This window comes from Equus quagga, chromosome 8, assembly GCF_021613505.1.
Source record: "Equus quagga isolate Etosha38 chromosome 8, UCLA_HA_Equagga_1.0, whole genome shotgun sequence".
In the NCBI taxonomy this organism is placed as follows: Eukaryota; Metazoa; Chordata; class Mammalia; order Perissodactyla; family Equidae; genus Equus; species Equus quagga.
Window position 1 is genome coordinate 37,244,108 of NC_060274.1, and position 14,830 is coordinate 37,258,937.

General features: G+C 38.7%; 1 protein-coding gene across 1 annotated transcript in view; it reads left to right on the forward strand.

Moving 5' to 3' along the window:
- SUGCT (succinyl-CoA:glutarate-CoA transferase) overlaps positions 1–14,830 on the forward strand; it is a 668,838-nt gene that overhangs the window by 116,852 nt on the left and 537,156 nt on the right. The gene's annotated exons all lie outside the window — the stretch shown is intronic.

Consider the following 14,830-nt stretch of genomic DNA (forward strand, 5'->3'; position numbering starts at 1 on the left):
CCACATTTTTTCCACCAAACTGCTGACGACGTCAAAAAGATTCAAAGACTATGCCCTCTTCAGAACTGTCTAGCCCTCCAATTGTGGTTAAGGAGTAGGTGGAGGATGTGGCTAAGAGACTGATCATTGTCTGATGAATATGAGAATTGACACAACAAAGCAGAGTGGCTCTTAAGGGTTCTATCGTATTATAGTCTTCTAGCATCTGAAAACATATTTGTGGATCTGTTCGAATGCAGATCATATGCAAATGTGCTGAATTAGGGACATGTGAGAATAGGGATATATGATACAGTGTATCGTCAAAGGCTGATTATGTCAGTGTCCCTTTGAGGTCTCTCAGAGGTGATGTTGAAAAGCCCAAACACGTCTATAATTTGCAGCTTAGATCTTAAAAGCCATCCAGCTTGTGCCATGTGGCATGTTGTTGATGAGTTCTGACTGTGATATATATTAGTGAGGTTCTGAAATCAGTTTCCTTGGTTTTGATCTCTGGTGAGATGTATTAGTAAGAACAGAGGAGAGATTGGCTAGATGTTTGTATACATAGTGGAATAGTCTCATTGTTTCTGTTCTTGTGAAGTGGCTTCCAAATTAGTAAAGATGGCCATCATGTGGCAGTTTTATTTGCCAAAAGCATTTTGTGTGTTTTGGTGGGGAGAGGGGGCCGGGAAGTTCAGAAAGAGTACGCTTGTCATGCAAACTCAACTTTGAGCTCAGTCCGCTAGGCCTGCCTCCAATCAGGGTGCTGGCCCTAAACTCCATCACTGACTTTAGCCTGTTTAGTGTGTGTCTTCTCACTAGACTCTATGTCCCATGAGGGCAGAGAATCCATCTCTTTTCACCATTATATTCCCAGCCCCTAGCACACTGCATGAACAAAGTAGTCACTCAATAAACATTTGCTGGATGGAAAAATGAAATGTACATACAAGATTTTTTAAAACTTTCAAATAAAACCGAATTAGTATATACAAGTATAGAATGTGTTTCTTCTCTCTTGGTGTTCTTAGAGTTGTCTTTTTCATCTCTGAGTTGGTTTTTGTTAATTAACTTGGCAGTCCTTGGCACTGTGTACCTGTATTCATTGCATGCATTTTTGCTTGAAGTGTAATCACATAACACATACTTCACCTGCTGAATCATTTGGTCACTGACATCACGATATCTTGTCTTTTTTTTTTTTTTTTTGGAGGAAGATTAGCCCTGAGCTAACTGCTGCCAGTCCTCCTCTTTTTGCTGCGGAAGCCTGGCCCTGAGGTAACATCCGTGCCCATCTTCCTCTACTTTATATGTGGGACACCTACCACAGCATGGCGTGCCAAGTGGTGCCGTGTCCGCACCCGGGATCCAAACCAGAGAACCCAGGGCCGCCGAGAAGCGGAACATGGGAACTTAACCGCTGCACCACCGGGCCGGCCCCTGGATATCTTGTCTTAATCCAAACCTGGCTTTGCGCCTTTCTCCTGAATGCCCATGAGGTCACTCTAAGAAGAGTCACCACTAAAGAACTTAGTTAGGTACTGCGTTCTGGTGAGCCTCCCCTGTTATTCTGGGAACCACGCCACAGCAGCTCAGGAGAGCAGTGCGACATGGCCAGACAAAAATCAGCATTAGATTTACCTTTGCGTTCTTGGATTTTAGTCAGAATGTTCAGATATAGGCAGAGTATCTAAGTTAACTTATTTTTTTCTCCTGCCGGGGCTTGGTTTATCAGCTATTGTCATATGCAGAGTTGTTTTATGTAGTTCTGTGACTTGCAGGTTCTAGGAAAATGACTCAATTATAAAATCTGTCTTCCATGAACTTGGGAAAATGCCTGAAATTCCACTAATAGAGATTCATTCCTTTAGCTCTAAGGCTTTTGGGTCTTGATTCATTTTCTGTTAAAGTCTGTAAACCCGGGAAAAGGCAACATCATGAACAATCTTTACTTGACACCATTTTTGGCAATTTGGCTATGTATTCCAGCTATTGTTCTCTCTTTTCTCCGTTCACTACCAAAGTTGATATATCATTTGTGTTTGAGGTTTCTGTTTCCTACCTGCTTTTCTTAACCTTTTGCAGTATAACGTCCACTCCAATTCCTCTATGATATTGCCTCTCAGGGCTAATTTTCTTTTGTCCAGTCCATGATTCTCACTCTCATCCTTCTTGACCTCCCTTGGCTATTCAACATACATTCACATAATTCCTTCCAACATGCTCCTTCTTGGGCCTACAGGCACCACACCTTTCTGTTATTCTTCCTACTTTTACAACCGATTTTTTTGTATCCTTCTTGGTTGACTCTGGTGCCCTGTCCTTGTCCTCCACTTTCCCCCTAATTGCCCAGCCTGGTCATCCTCTTCGATGGCTTCAGCCTTGTGTTAGTTTTCTAGTGCCACGTCATAAATTAACACAAATGTAGCATTAGTTAACACAAGGTTATTATCTCATAGTTTTTATAGGTGGAGTCCAGGAAAGGCTGGATCCTGTCCTCAGGTCTTAAATGCTGCAACCAAAGTGTCTGCTGGACTGAACTTCTCACTTGGGGCTCAGAGTCCTTCTCCAAACTCTTTCAGGTTGTTGGCAGAATACGGTTCCTGTGGCTGTAGAGCTCCTGGAGGCTGTGTCTTCAAGGCCGGTAGGAGCATGGCTCTCTGAGTTTACCTTCTTTTTAAAGGTTCTTCTGATGAGATCAGGCCCACCCAGCACAATCACCTTTTTTTCTTTAAAAAAAATTATTGAGGTCATATTGGCTTATGATGTTGTATAAACTTCAGGTGTACAGTATTATATATTAGTTTCTGTATAGACTCCATCGTGTTCACCACCAATAGTCTAGTTTTTATCTGTCACTGTACGTATGTGCCCCTTTACTGCTTTTGCACTCTCCCTACCCCTTCCCCTCTGGTAACCACTAATCTGTTCTCCTTGTCCATGTGTTTATCTTCCACATAGGAGTGAAATTGCAGTGTTTGTCTTTCTCTGTCTGGCTTATTTTGCTTAACATAATACTCTCAAGGTCCAGCCGTGTTGTTGCAAATGTCACAATTTTGTCTTTTTTATGGCTGAGTAGTATTCCATTATGTATATATACCACATTTTCTTTATCATTCATCCATTAATGGGCACTTGGGTTGCTTCCATGTCTGGGCTATTGTGAATAATGCTGCGATGAACATAGGCATGCATAAATCTTTTTAAATTGTTGATTTCATGTTCTTTGGATAAATACCCAGGAGTGGGATAGCTGGATCATATGGCATTTCTATTTTTAATTTTTTGAGAAATCTCCATACTGTTTTACACAGTGGCTCCACCAGTTTGCATTCCCACCAACAGGGTCTGAGGGTTCCCTTTTCTCTACATCTTCTCTGACATTTGTTATTTCTTGTCTTGTTAATTATAGCCATTCTGATGGGTGTAAGGTGAAATCTCATTGTGATTTTGATTTTCATTCCCCTAATGATCAGTGATGTTGAACATCTTTTCATATACCTGTTGGCCATCTGTATATCTTCTCTGGAAAAATGTCTGTTCAGGTCCTCGGCCCATTTTTTGATTGGGTTGTTTTTTTGTTGTTGTTGTTGAGTTGTATGAGTTCTTTATATATTTTGGAAATTAGCTCCTTGTCAGATATATGATTTGCAAAAATTTTCTATCAGTTGGTAGGTTGTCTTTTTGTTTTGTTCATGATTTCCTTTGCCTTGCACAAGCTCTTTAGTCTGATGAAGTCCCATTTGTTAATTTTTTCTTTTGTTTCCCTTGCATGAGTAGACATGGTATTCAAAAAGATACTGCTAAGACCAATGTCAAAGAGTGTACTGCCTATGTTTTCTTCTAGGAGTTTTATAGTTTCAGGTCTTACATTCAAGTCTTTAACTTATTTTGAGTTAATTTTTTGTATAGTGTAAGATAATGTTCTACTTTCATTCTCTTTCACGTGGCTGTCCAGTTTTCCCAACACCATTGATTGAAGAGACTTTCCTTTCTCCACTGTATGTTCTTGGCTCCTTTGTTGAAGATTAGCTGTCTACACAATCTCCTTTGATTAAATCATAGTCAATGGATTGTTAGCCTAATCATGAGAGTGACATCCCATCAGAATGGTAAGGGATTATACAGGGTGCATTCACCAGCAGATGGGAATCTTGGTGGCCATCTTAGAATCCTGCCCACCCCAGTCCTCTATATAGATAGCCACTGAACATCCATGGCTGTTTCTCACCATCATCCAGGCTCCAACAACTGGATTTGCAGCTAGCAATGGGTATCTTCATTTGGACATCCCAACCACATCTTTAAATCAATGTATGCCCTACCATAGAAACAAACAAAAAACCCAGCATATTTCTTCACCAAGAAAGCCATTTATATAGGTAAATTCACATTCCTTTTATGGTCCAGGCTAAAACCATTAGAGCTCTCTTTGTACCTTCTTTTCTATTCCTTACAATCTGTTGCCAGGTCTTGTGATCCTTTCCTTTAAAGTCTCTCAGATTTGTTATTTCTTCTTTTCTCACAGTAGCCACAACTTAGACAAACCTATGCAAGGTGACCTGTGTACATGCAAGGAAGATGAACAGTCTGAGCAATCCCTATTATGTACTGTATTCTGTACCTGCATAATTTTGTCCTACCTCCCCTTTTTAAGTGGATAATACATTATTGAATAGTGTTGAAGAAACAGCGACAAAATGTCACCAGAACATAAAGGCATAGGTAATCAAAACTAGAGGAAAATGTGGCAAAGAGAGAACTGGAGAAGGTTCCCTGAACTAGCATAACTAAACAAAGTGTATGAAGCTCTTCCCAAAAAGAACCACAACTTTCTGTAGAAGAAACAGCATCTTGGGCACCATGGGACAATGAAGGACGTCTAAGGGGTCAGTGGGAGTCAGCCTTCATTCAATTTCTCAGCCTCAGAACTGCCTAGTGCTCCCTCGTAGATCCTATTGATCTCTCAGTTACAGATTCACCCCACCCCCATTCCTAGGCCAATCCTGACTTAAGGGAAGAGTTTTTGTTCATCTCTCTCCCGTCCATGAATCTTCAGCATCATCCTATAGTCACTTTTAGCACAATGAGATGTTGACTCCTGAAGATTCCCTTGTTGTTCCCTAAGCCACCTTTGTTGCTTTTCCCACCTTGTGAGGCCTCAGGCCCTGGCATTGCTCTCTAACTAGTCTCTCTGTTTATCCATTTGGTGCACGGTGAAAGAATGAGTGGACTTGCTCTATGTGACTCCAGTGGGAAGAGCCAGGGTTTAGAGGGAGAACAAGGCAAATTTCATCCTATCTTTCTCATTCCATGAAGATGCCTTGTACTATTCTGCTTTTTTGTGGGGATTGCATCCACTCTCCTCTTTTTCACCTAACATATTTCTTCTTCTTTATTAAGATTCTCCTCCCAAATTAGAGGAAAACTGTATCATTCACTCACTTTTTCACTAGTTTAACTAATAATTACTGAGTGCCTGTGTCTCAGGTAGTGTTGCTGTGGCTGGGGAGAGAATGGGAGACGAATCAGACAAGTTCTCTCCCTCCTGAAGCTTCCATGCTGATGGACAGAGAGACAGAAAAGGAAGTGATTCCAGCTGAGTGAGTTAGGGAAGACTTCACTGAGCGAGGACATTTTTAACCATAACCCCTTCTTTTGTGCTTTCTTTTTTATCTTCTTTCGTCTTGCTTAAGACTCTACACTTTCAGTTATTTTTTCTTGCATATTTAAATGAAGTTTAGGGTTTTTTAATCCTCAAAAATAAAGCCTTTATCTTCCTGCTCACTTGCTTGAGCTACTGTCCAGCCTCTCTCCTTCCCCCTGTACACAACCCTCTAAAATACTCCTGTGGCTCCCACAATCTTTTCATTGACTCCTTAACCTTTAACCCTTTAATTGGGCTTTTATCCCTACTGTTTTATTGATATTGCATCTTAGTGATCATTCATGGTATCCTGGTCATCAAATCTATTGCCTTGTTTCAGTTATTTCCATTCATTAATAATTCGTTCAAAGAGCCCCAATACTTTTCCATCTCTGTTATGACTTTGCACACAATATTTCTTTCATGTGGAAGGCCCTTTTCCTTGTTTTTTGCATGACTAAATTCATATTATTAAAGCATCAGCTCAAATGTCACTTTCTATCCCAACTTGATTTTTTAAAAACGTCTCTTGTGGCACTGATTATTTCAATTTTGAATTATAGATTTTAACCCTCTTGAGAGATGAAACTCTGTTTTATTGATGTTCAGATCTCCCACCGCACCTGTTAGAATACTTTGCATATAAAAAGTGTTTATTAAATATCTGCTAAATGCATGAAGAAAGCAATAAGCGAAGGTAACTTTCATTTCATTTTTAGAACTTCTTTTTAAAACTAGTGGTGCAAAACAATGTATTTTATTCCAAAATCAGACATATTTTAAAGAACTGAATTATTTAAAATGTAAAAACATATTTCAAGAAGACATTTGAAACTGAAGACATGCCACCACAAGGGTAGATAAGCAAATCATGTTATTAAATGTTACTTTTCTACATTTCCACGTACTCATCACTTTTTTTTAGTTGTTAATAACCATTTTTTGAGTCAAATGATTGACTGGGTCAGTGGTTCATGGTAAGAAATATGTTTGAAGTATTATCCTAAACATGCTTTTGAAATTCTGTCTCTTTTTGCTGTCTGGTCTCACCTTCTGGCATTTGATATTCAGTTTCCTCATATGTCTGATTCTGATTCAGATGGATTGGCAAAATTATTCTGAGTATAATGCAAATATGTTTTTCTTTTGAGTTCAGTTTAAAAATAAACATCAATATGATTTGACAATCATTAGTGATAATTTACAGGAATATGAAGTGTATGTGTTCCTTTCATTAAGTTAAAAAAATGCCATGAAGAGAAGGATTTGATGATATGGTTTTTCTTTGCTATGTAAATAAAAGTAGAGATTTTAAAATTATATAACAGCTCTACTGGTTTTTCAGTGCTATAGGTAACATGTTTATAGGTTGAAGTTTATTTCTAACTACATTGGAATAGTAGCCCAGAATAGTTGCAGCAAAGCAGAAAACTTTGAATGAGTATTAAATATTATGTAATAATTAAGGTTAAATTTATGTGTAGAGGTTTACGTAATTGAGAAGGATGCTTAATCACTGTTTTTTCTTTACTGAGTAGGACGTTCCAATAAAACTTTTCCAGGATCAAGGCCATTCAGAAATTTTGAGTCTGATTCTGTAATTTAGTCTAGAATGCTAGAATCCAGACTTTAGCTGAGTTCTGGTTCTGGCTCGTCCATTTACTAGGTATATAACCTTGGGCAGATTACTAAACTGCTCAGTTCTTCAATTGTCTCTTTTGTAAAATTGGTTCATCACAGCACCTCTCTCATACAATTATCATGACGATTAAATGAGATAATTCACATAAAATGCTTAGAATATAATGCAATGAGTGCTTAATAAATATTAGCTTTTATCGTTAGAAACTTAGAATGATATAGTATGAATAGGTAGAATTCTTCTTCTTCTTTCAACATGGGATACCCAAAGTACTTTCTCTTCAACTGAAGGTTTTTCCTCCTTGGCTCTATTGGTTCTGGAGGAATCGGTTTACTTTGGGGTGTGGGGGACAAAGTGAAGCAGATTAAATTACGCAGGAAGTTTGACATGCCAAGTAATGGTATTAGGATAAAAAAGAGATGTCAGGATCTCAAAAGCTCTTTCTGATATGAGAAGAAATTTCCCTTCTTGAAAGGTGTATTCTCTATGAATGCTAGCCCCTTCATTTCTCTTTTAGCACATTTTTCCCAGAAAATGTTGTATAGTTAGTAAATGAGTGAAGTTGAGCAGAAGAACATGAAGAGAATTACTGATTCAGTTAATAATGTGCTTTCTAAGCAAATGCGGAGGACCACTGAGTGATCATGGAGGGCGTCCAGTCCACTCCAGTGATTTGCGGGCCTTGCAGGGAATGTAAACTGTGAAGCCAAGGATATGGCCTAGGATAAGATGTGAAGTCAAGCACTGCTAAGGTGGGAGGGGCTGGGAGCAGAGAGGTGGAACAGAGAGGAGGTAGCAGAGTAGGGATGACTTAGAGAGTAGAGTGACCTGAGTGTGAGTGGTAGTTTGCCATTCACCAACTGTGAGATCTAGACCACATAGATCTCCCTGGGCTTCATTTTCTCATCTGCAAAATGAAAGTTGTAATACTGATTTCATGTGAGATAATATGGTTTCATTAATAAATGAATATTGCCCCTTTATATTCCATATAACAGCCAGGTGATCTAATTATATAAATCAATGGCTTTCTGTGACACTTAGAACAATATCCCAGATCCTTGCCCAGACCTACAAGGACTCACACGATCTGGCCCTTGCATACCTCCCTGACCTGACCTTGAACTACTCCCCCTTTTACTTACTACATTCCGGCTACAGTGACATTATTTTTGTTCCTAAATGTGGCAAGCTTTTCACCACAATAAAGTCTTTTTAATTGGTTGATCTTGTTGCCTAGAAAGATTTCCCCTAGAGTTTTCACATGCCTTCTCCAGGTCTCAGATTAAATGTGACATCTTCAAAGGTGCTTTACTAACCTGCTAGTCTAGAAGAGCGCCCTCTGTGATTCTGTTTTATTTTCTTCATAGCACTTATCATTCCTTGATATTTTCATGTTTGTTTATGCCTGAGTATACCTTACACCACAATATAAGCTTCATGAGAGTATGACCATATCTGTCTTGTTTACTCTTTATCCACTGTGCCTAACACAGTTCCTAGCACATAGTAGGTGTGATATCAAGATTTTTGAATAAATGAATGAGTGAAGTGCTAGTCGACACTAAAATAAATATTGGTTCCTTTCTCTACCCTATGACGACTCTTCTTTTTATGCTTTCTTGTAAGACTGGAGCAGGACAGATGAGCCTGGAGCATCTTATAGTTCCACAAAGGAAGGAAGTAAGTGCTAAAAACAAAAAACCTCACAATGATGAGAAGTGTGTCAAAGGGACATAGGAGCAAACTGAAAAAGCGCCCAATGGCCAAATCTGGAATGACTTGAGCAAGAAAATAAAGTAGTAGTGGATTATAACCCAAAGTATAAAATAAATATGCAGAAGTCTGTGCTGATATAAATAAATGATTGAACAAATAAATAAATAGGAGAGAAGAGATAAATCTCCCGTGCAGAATTCCATATAATTTATATAGACACCTTGCCCTCAAGAAGGAGGAGCATAACTCCCCACCCATTAAGTGTGGGTTGCACATGGTGACTTCCTTCCAAAGAGTACAGTCTGGAGAGGAGGGGAAAGAAGAATACTTTTACAGTGGAGAAACCTGATAAACACCACCTCAGCCCAGTGATCAAGGCCAGCACCAACAGTGAGAAATCATGTTGATGGCATGTACCTTTGATATGATGTATTGAAAACAGTGCTTTACTTTCATGATCTTCTTTCTAAAAACCCATAACCCCCAACTAATTGTGAGGAAAACATAAGAAAAATCCCAGTTGAGGAGCATGCTACAAAATACCTGATCACTACTCCTCAAAACTGTCCAGGTCATCAAAAACAGGGAAAGCCTGAGAAACTGTTATAAACTAGAGGAGCTTAAGGGGGCAACAATTAAATATAAGGTGGTAAGTATCCTGGATGGTATGTTGGAACAGAAAAAGGACATTAAGTAAAAACTAAGGACATCTGAACACATGGACTTTAATTAATAACAATGCATCAATAATTGATTCTTTAATTGAAAATATGTATCACACTAATGTAATATGTTAATAATAGGGGAACTGGGTGTGGAATAATGAGAACTCTGTACTAACTTGGTATTTTTTCTATAAATGTAGATGGCCAACAGGCACATGAAAAGATGTTCAATATCATTAATTATCAGGGAAATGCAAATCAGAACTACAATGAGATATCACCTCTCTCCGGTCAGAATGGCTATAATTAACAAGACATAAAACTGTTCTAAAATAAAAACGTTTTAAAAAAGAGTTGCTAACATTTTCCCACATGATGCTTTATTCTTCTGTTGTATCATTTTGAGTGCCTACTTTGTCTTCTATTATATATGGATATCAAAGCTTATTTATAACTACACCCTACTTCTGGGTATTTAAATTGGTGCTAGTGTTTGTATCTACATCATTGACCATACCTGGACCAGAGGAAGGGCTGTTTTTGACATGGAGACTTACCTTCTTTTGTTTTGTATTGTTTCTGGTTTCATCTCTCTATATTTCCTATTGGAGGATGATTTTAAATGCTTTCAGTGTGTTGATGACTTCAGCCCAATTGTTTGTCTTGCAGGCATCTCCAATTCAATGTATTCCAAGGTAGACTCTTATTTTCTTCCCCCTTTAAATTGTTCCTCTCTCTGACTTCCTTGTTTCTGTTAATGCCTGTATAGCTCATCGAGATATTCAGCCAGAAATCTGGAAGTTATGATTGGCTCCTTCCTCTCCCTCACCATTCTGTCTTCCATGCTATTCCCATACATCTTTCACGTGTTCTGTCCATTCTGTCCCTAGTATATATCTTACTCCACATATTTTTACATGTTCACTGCTGCCAACCTAGTCAGAGCTATCATCAACTTATGCCTGGACCCTTGCAATATCCATAACTGGTCCTTTTCTCTCTTGCCTCTTTTCAGTTCATTCTTTGAATTTAATTGCTAGTGCAGTGGGAAGCCCTATGAGTTTTAAGTAGAAGGATGATATGATATGATTTGTGACTTTAAAGTGATCATTCTGAAAGATGTGCAAAGAATGACTCCTTACAATGATCTGCAAGGGCTGGCGTGATCTGGTCTCTCATCCTCTCCAATTTCATTTCCTGTCTCTTTCTTGCTATGCTTCAGTTACATTGGTCTACTTTCAGTTTTTGGGTTTTTTTCGTGTATGCCAATCTTTCTCCTGCCTTAGGGCTTTCACACATGTTATTCTCTTTGTTTTTAAAATTCTCCTCTATCTCCTCTCTCTATGGCAGTTCCTATAACTGTTTGTTTAGTTACCTTCTCTGCTATTCTTAAGTCCAAACGGGGCAGGACTATGTCTTTTCATTTGCTTATGTATACCCGGTACCTAGCATAATGCCTTACACAAAGCAGCACTCAGTATTTGTTGAATAAATAAACAACTAGTAATTACTGTTTTTATTCATGTGTTAAAAAAAATTAGTGTGCAAGCTCTATGTTAGTTGCTATGAGAACATGCAAAGGGTTTGTAATACACAATTCCAACCCTGAAATAGTTCTCAATTTACAAGGAGCGAAAGGATATGAATAATACTGTAGCATGGAAGAGGGCACTGTAGTTGGCGTAGTTTAAAGTTCTGCCACTAGCCTGCTGTGTGGCATCAGATACATTATTTCCCTTTTCTGTTCCTTTACTTATCCATCTTTAATATTAAGGGGTTTGACTAGACTTTCCTAAGGCTTTGGTTCTCAAATCTTGTGTGCAATTAATTGTACATTGGTTAAATGATTTTTTCCCAGGCTCCATCCCTGGAGAGTCTGATGCAGTAAGTCTAGGGTAGGGTCCAGGAATTCCCCCAGGTGATTGGGATATACAGCCAGGTTTAGGAACTACTGATCTAGATTTGTCTAGGTTCGCCATCTTATAATTCTAATTATAGTACAGGGCAAACTATGAAAGTGCAGTAGGAGTTGGACAAATTAAGACGTTATGTTTGTTCAGATGCAGGAAAATACTTTTTTGCTTGGGTGATGGGGAGCACTTGATGGAAATGGTGATGTTGAAATGGACTTTGAAGAGTGGATGGGGATATAGGCAGGTGCAGAAGTGAGGCGTGATTGGTGTCTAGTCAAGCTTAGTTGAAGGCCAGAATATATGCAAGTGAGCAGTTGGGAAGAAATTAACAGTTTTGATGCAACGGACCATAGTTCCAGTCTTGTTTTCCCCATGTTACCTATCATACTTGGTTGTCCTTTTGGAGATGAAAGATTCTATTATTGCAGCTTGAACCTCATTTGGCAGTAGTGAAACATGAGGTGACAGACACCATTAAGCTGCTTTGGGAAATAATTGAGCGTATTCTTCCTGAAGCCTTTTGGGGCTGTGCCCTTTGAGATCTACTTTGATCATCCCATTGGTTTTCTGGTTAGACATAAAGAATATCAGGACCCACTGTATTATCTAAAGTAATAGTTTTTCTATCCAAATTATTATTATTAAACCAAAGTTGGCTTTTTTGTTTAGATGAAACCATATAAAGGCAACATTCTGAGTAAATTATATAGCATCCACATGATGAAATAATGAGCCTAAGTTTAGGGGATGAAAGTAGTGATCTAATGCAATATTTAGAATGGATATACAGTATGTAGTTATTAACCTAAAAGTCACATCCTGCATTCTTTTAATTTGCAGAAAGTTTGTCATTAATTGCCAGGAAGCCTCTGATTTTTTATACATAATCACGTCATAGCTGTTGACTTCCTCCCCCTTCTCCTGTTTTAAAATATATCCTTGTAAATAGTAGATTACTTTCAGATTAGCAATGCTCCTTTTAAACATCGGGTTGCTAAATTTAGCCCTGTTGCTCTCTTTTTTTAAAAATAGAATTCTTTTTTTCCCCAACTTTGCCTCTGAGTAGTTACTCACAAATCACACTCTGTTTTTGCATGGCAACTGGCTTCAAATCTTATTTAACCTTTCTGCCCATTGGGAGCTTGCTAGTTCTGAAGTGCTTTTTGTTTTCATGACTTCATATTGTGGGAGAGAATGGCTATGGTATTCCATTTACAAACAGTCTGCGAGATGAGTTTTCACCCTTCATTCAAACTCACTCTAAATGGGGCTACTTTTATTAAATCATTGTCAAAGATAGCTTATCAAGGCAGGGCCAGAAACACAGAAGTCAAAATTGAGAAGAAAGAATAAGGTAGTGGGCAAGAAATGAGACAGCCAGGCTGATGTCCACTCTAGAATCCAGCCCATGCCTACGTTGGCAGCCATCTCAGATCAATCTAGGATTTACGGGTTGACCTGTATCATCCAGTCAGCCCACTACCTCATGCAGCTCTTGCCGATGTTGGTCTACTGACTGTCAGTTGACTTTGAAATTAGAAAAGTGGAAATACCAAGCCTCTTGTGATTCTTTGCTTGCAAAAAATTACCTTTATTAATGTGAATTCTTGCCCTTCAGTAGCACCAGAACTCCCAAGAGAATGACTTTCACCAGAATTTATTTGAAAGGAACAAAAAACCCCTCTCAACATACCTAGATCATAGAAGCACCTGTTCTATAGAAAAATCTAAGACTTGAGAAAATTTCTCCAATTTCAGGAAGAGCCTTCATGGGAAAATGAGTACTATTGCATCCCTGGTACCTTTTTATCTACCAGACTCTTAAAAAGAATAATAGAGTCAGAAGTGTAGACCTTGGAAGCAAATTTAAGACCATTTACTATTTTGCAAAGTGTATTCTGTGTTCATGTTGGCATAGGATGGCATTGTACGCCTGCCTCTGCTTGCACTGGAGCACTTGGGGTATTATCTGCTTACACATTAGGATTTCACTATTATTTGGTTGATGCGGGAGTTCTGCTTTTTTAAAAATAAGTTTGAAAACGATTGGTTTAGGTCAAGTGCCCACGATTTTATAGAGTATATGTCTGAAGGTCAAAGAAGTTAAATTATATGCCTATGATGGTACAACTGCTTAGAGGGTGACAGAAATTAGAAACCATGAATTTGGACTTCCCAACCAGTGCATTTTTACTACAAAATGTTGATTTGATTTTTCCATTTTGAAAGACACAGAAGTTATCTGTGAAATGGTGATTAGCACTAGGCAGCCCCAGGCAGCCCTGGAATGCTCCATGTTTCAAATGCCCAAGACCAGATGGAAGTCCAGAAGTGGGTGACTCAAAGTTTATTAGTTTTGCCACCTGGGCAGTACAGCTAAACCAGCTGCCATAAGGCAGTTTCAATTTCAACAGAGCAGTAAATGAACATAAAAGTGAGTGTAAATCCCAAGAATAAAGTAAAGGAGAATGGTTGCTGCTGCAAGGAGATTCACACACGCCGAACCCTATTGACAGCCCTTGTAGGAGGCATGGCTGCCATGCTAAGTAGAGGGCAATAACAAATTGTGGCACCAAGCCTGAAAAATCACCCTGAGAGTTGTTCCAGGAGCCAGTCTCGATTTGGGATATGTTTGACCTGGCTTGGTAGATTCCCAGTCACATTTGATGATCTAGGATGGAAAAAGCAAACCCATGCTATATTATTATTATGTTATGAGGCCAGAAGCTTTTTTTCAGGAAGCAATGGAAAGTTGTTATTAGGTCACTTTCTTTCCATAGTTCTGGGCCCCTGGAGGCATGGATATTCATGGGAACATATGCTCCTTGTGGCAGCTCACCAGGAATCATGTCATTATCCTCATGTTATCCTCATAGGGAGTTGAGTTACTGTAGGTTTTCGAGATCTGTATATGAAATACTGCAAGAGTCAGAGGTTGTCCCTACGGTTTTAGACGACCCCTTTAATAGGTCTATTGTTTTTGAAAACTGAAATAAGTATAATAATGAGAATATGGGCCTAGGTCCAAACTGAGAGAGGTACAGTAATTTTTGTTCAAATTAGAATGATTCACTAATAAATAAAAACAAAGTCAAATAATTATGATCCTCTGTGTTAGAATGCTTTGGGCAGCAAGTATCAGAAAACTTGACTAAACAGACTTAAACAAAATAGAAGTTTATTATTATTATTTTTTCATGTAATGAGAAGTTTAGAGGAAAGGCTCCTGACTTTGGCTCCCCTGCTCAGTGGTGGCACAAGC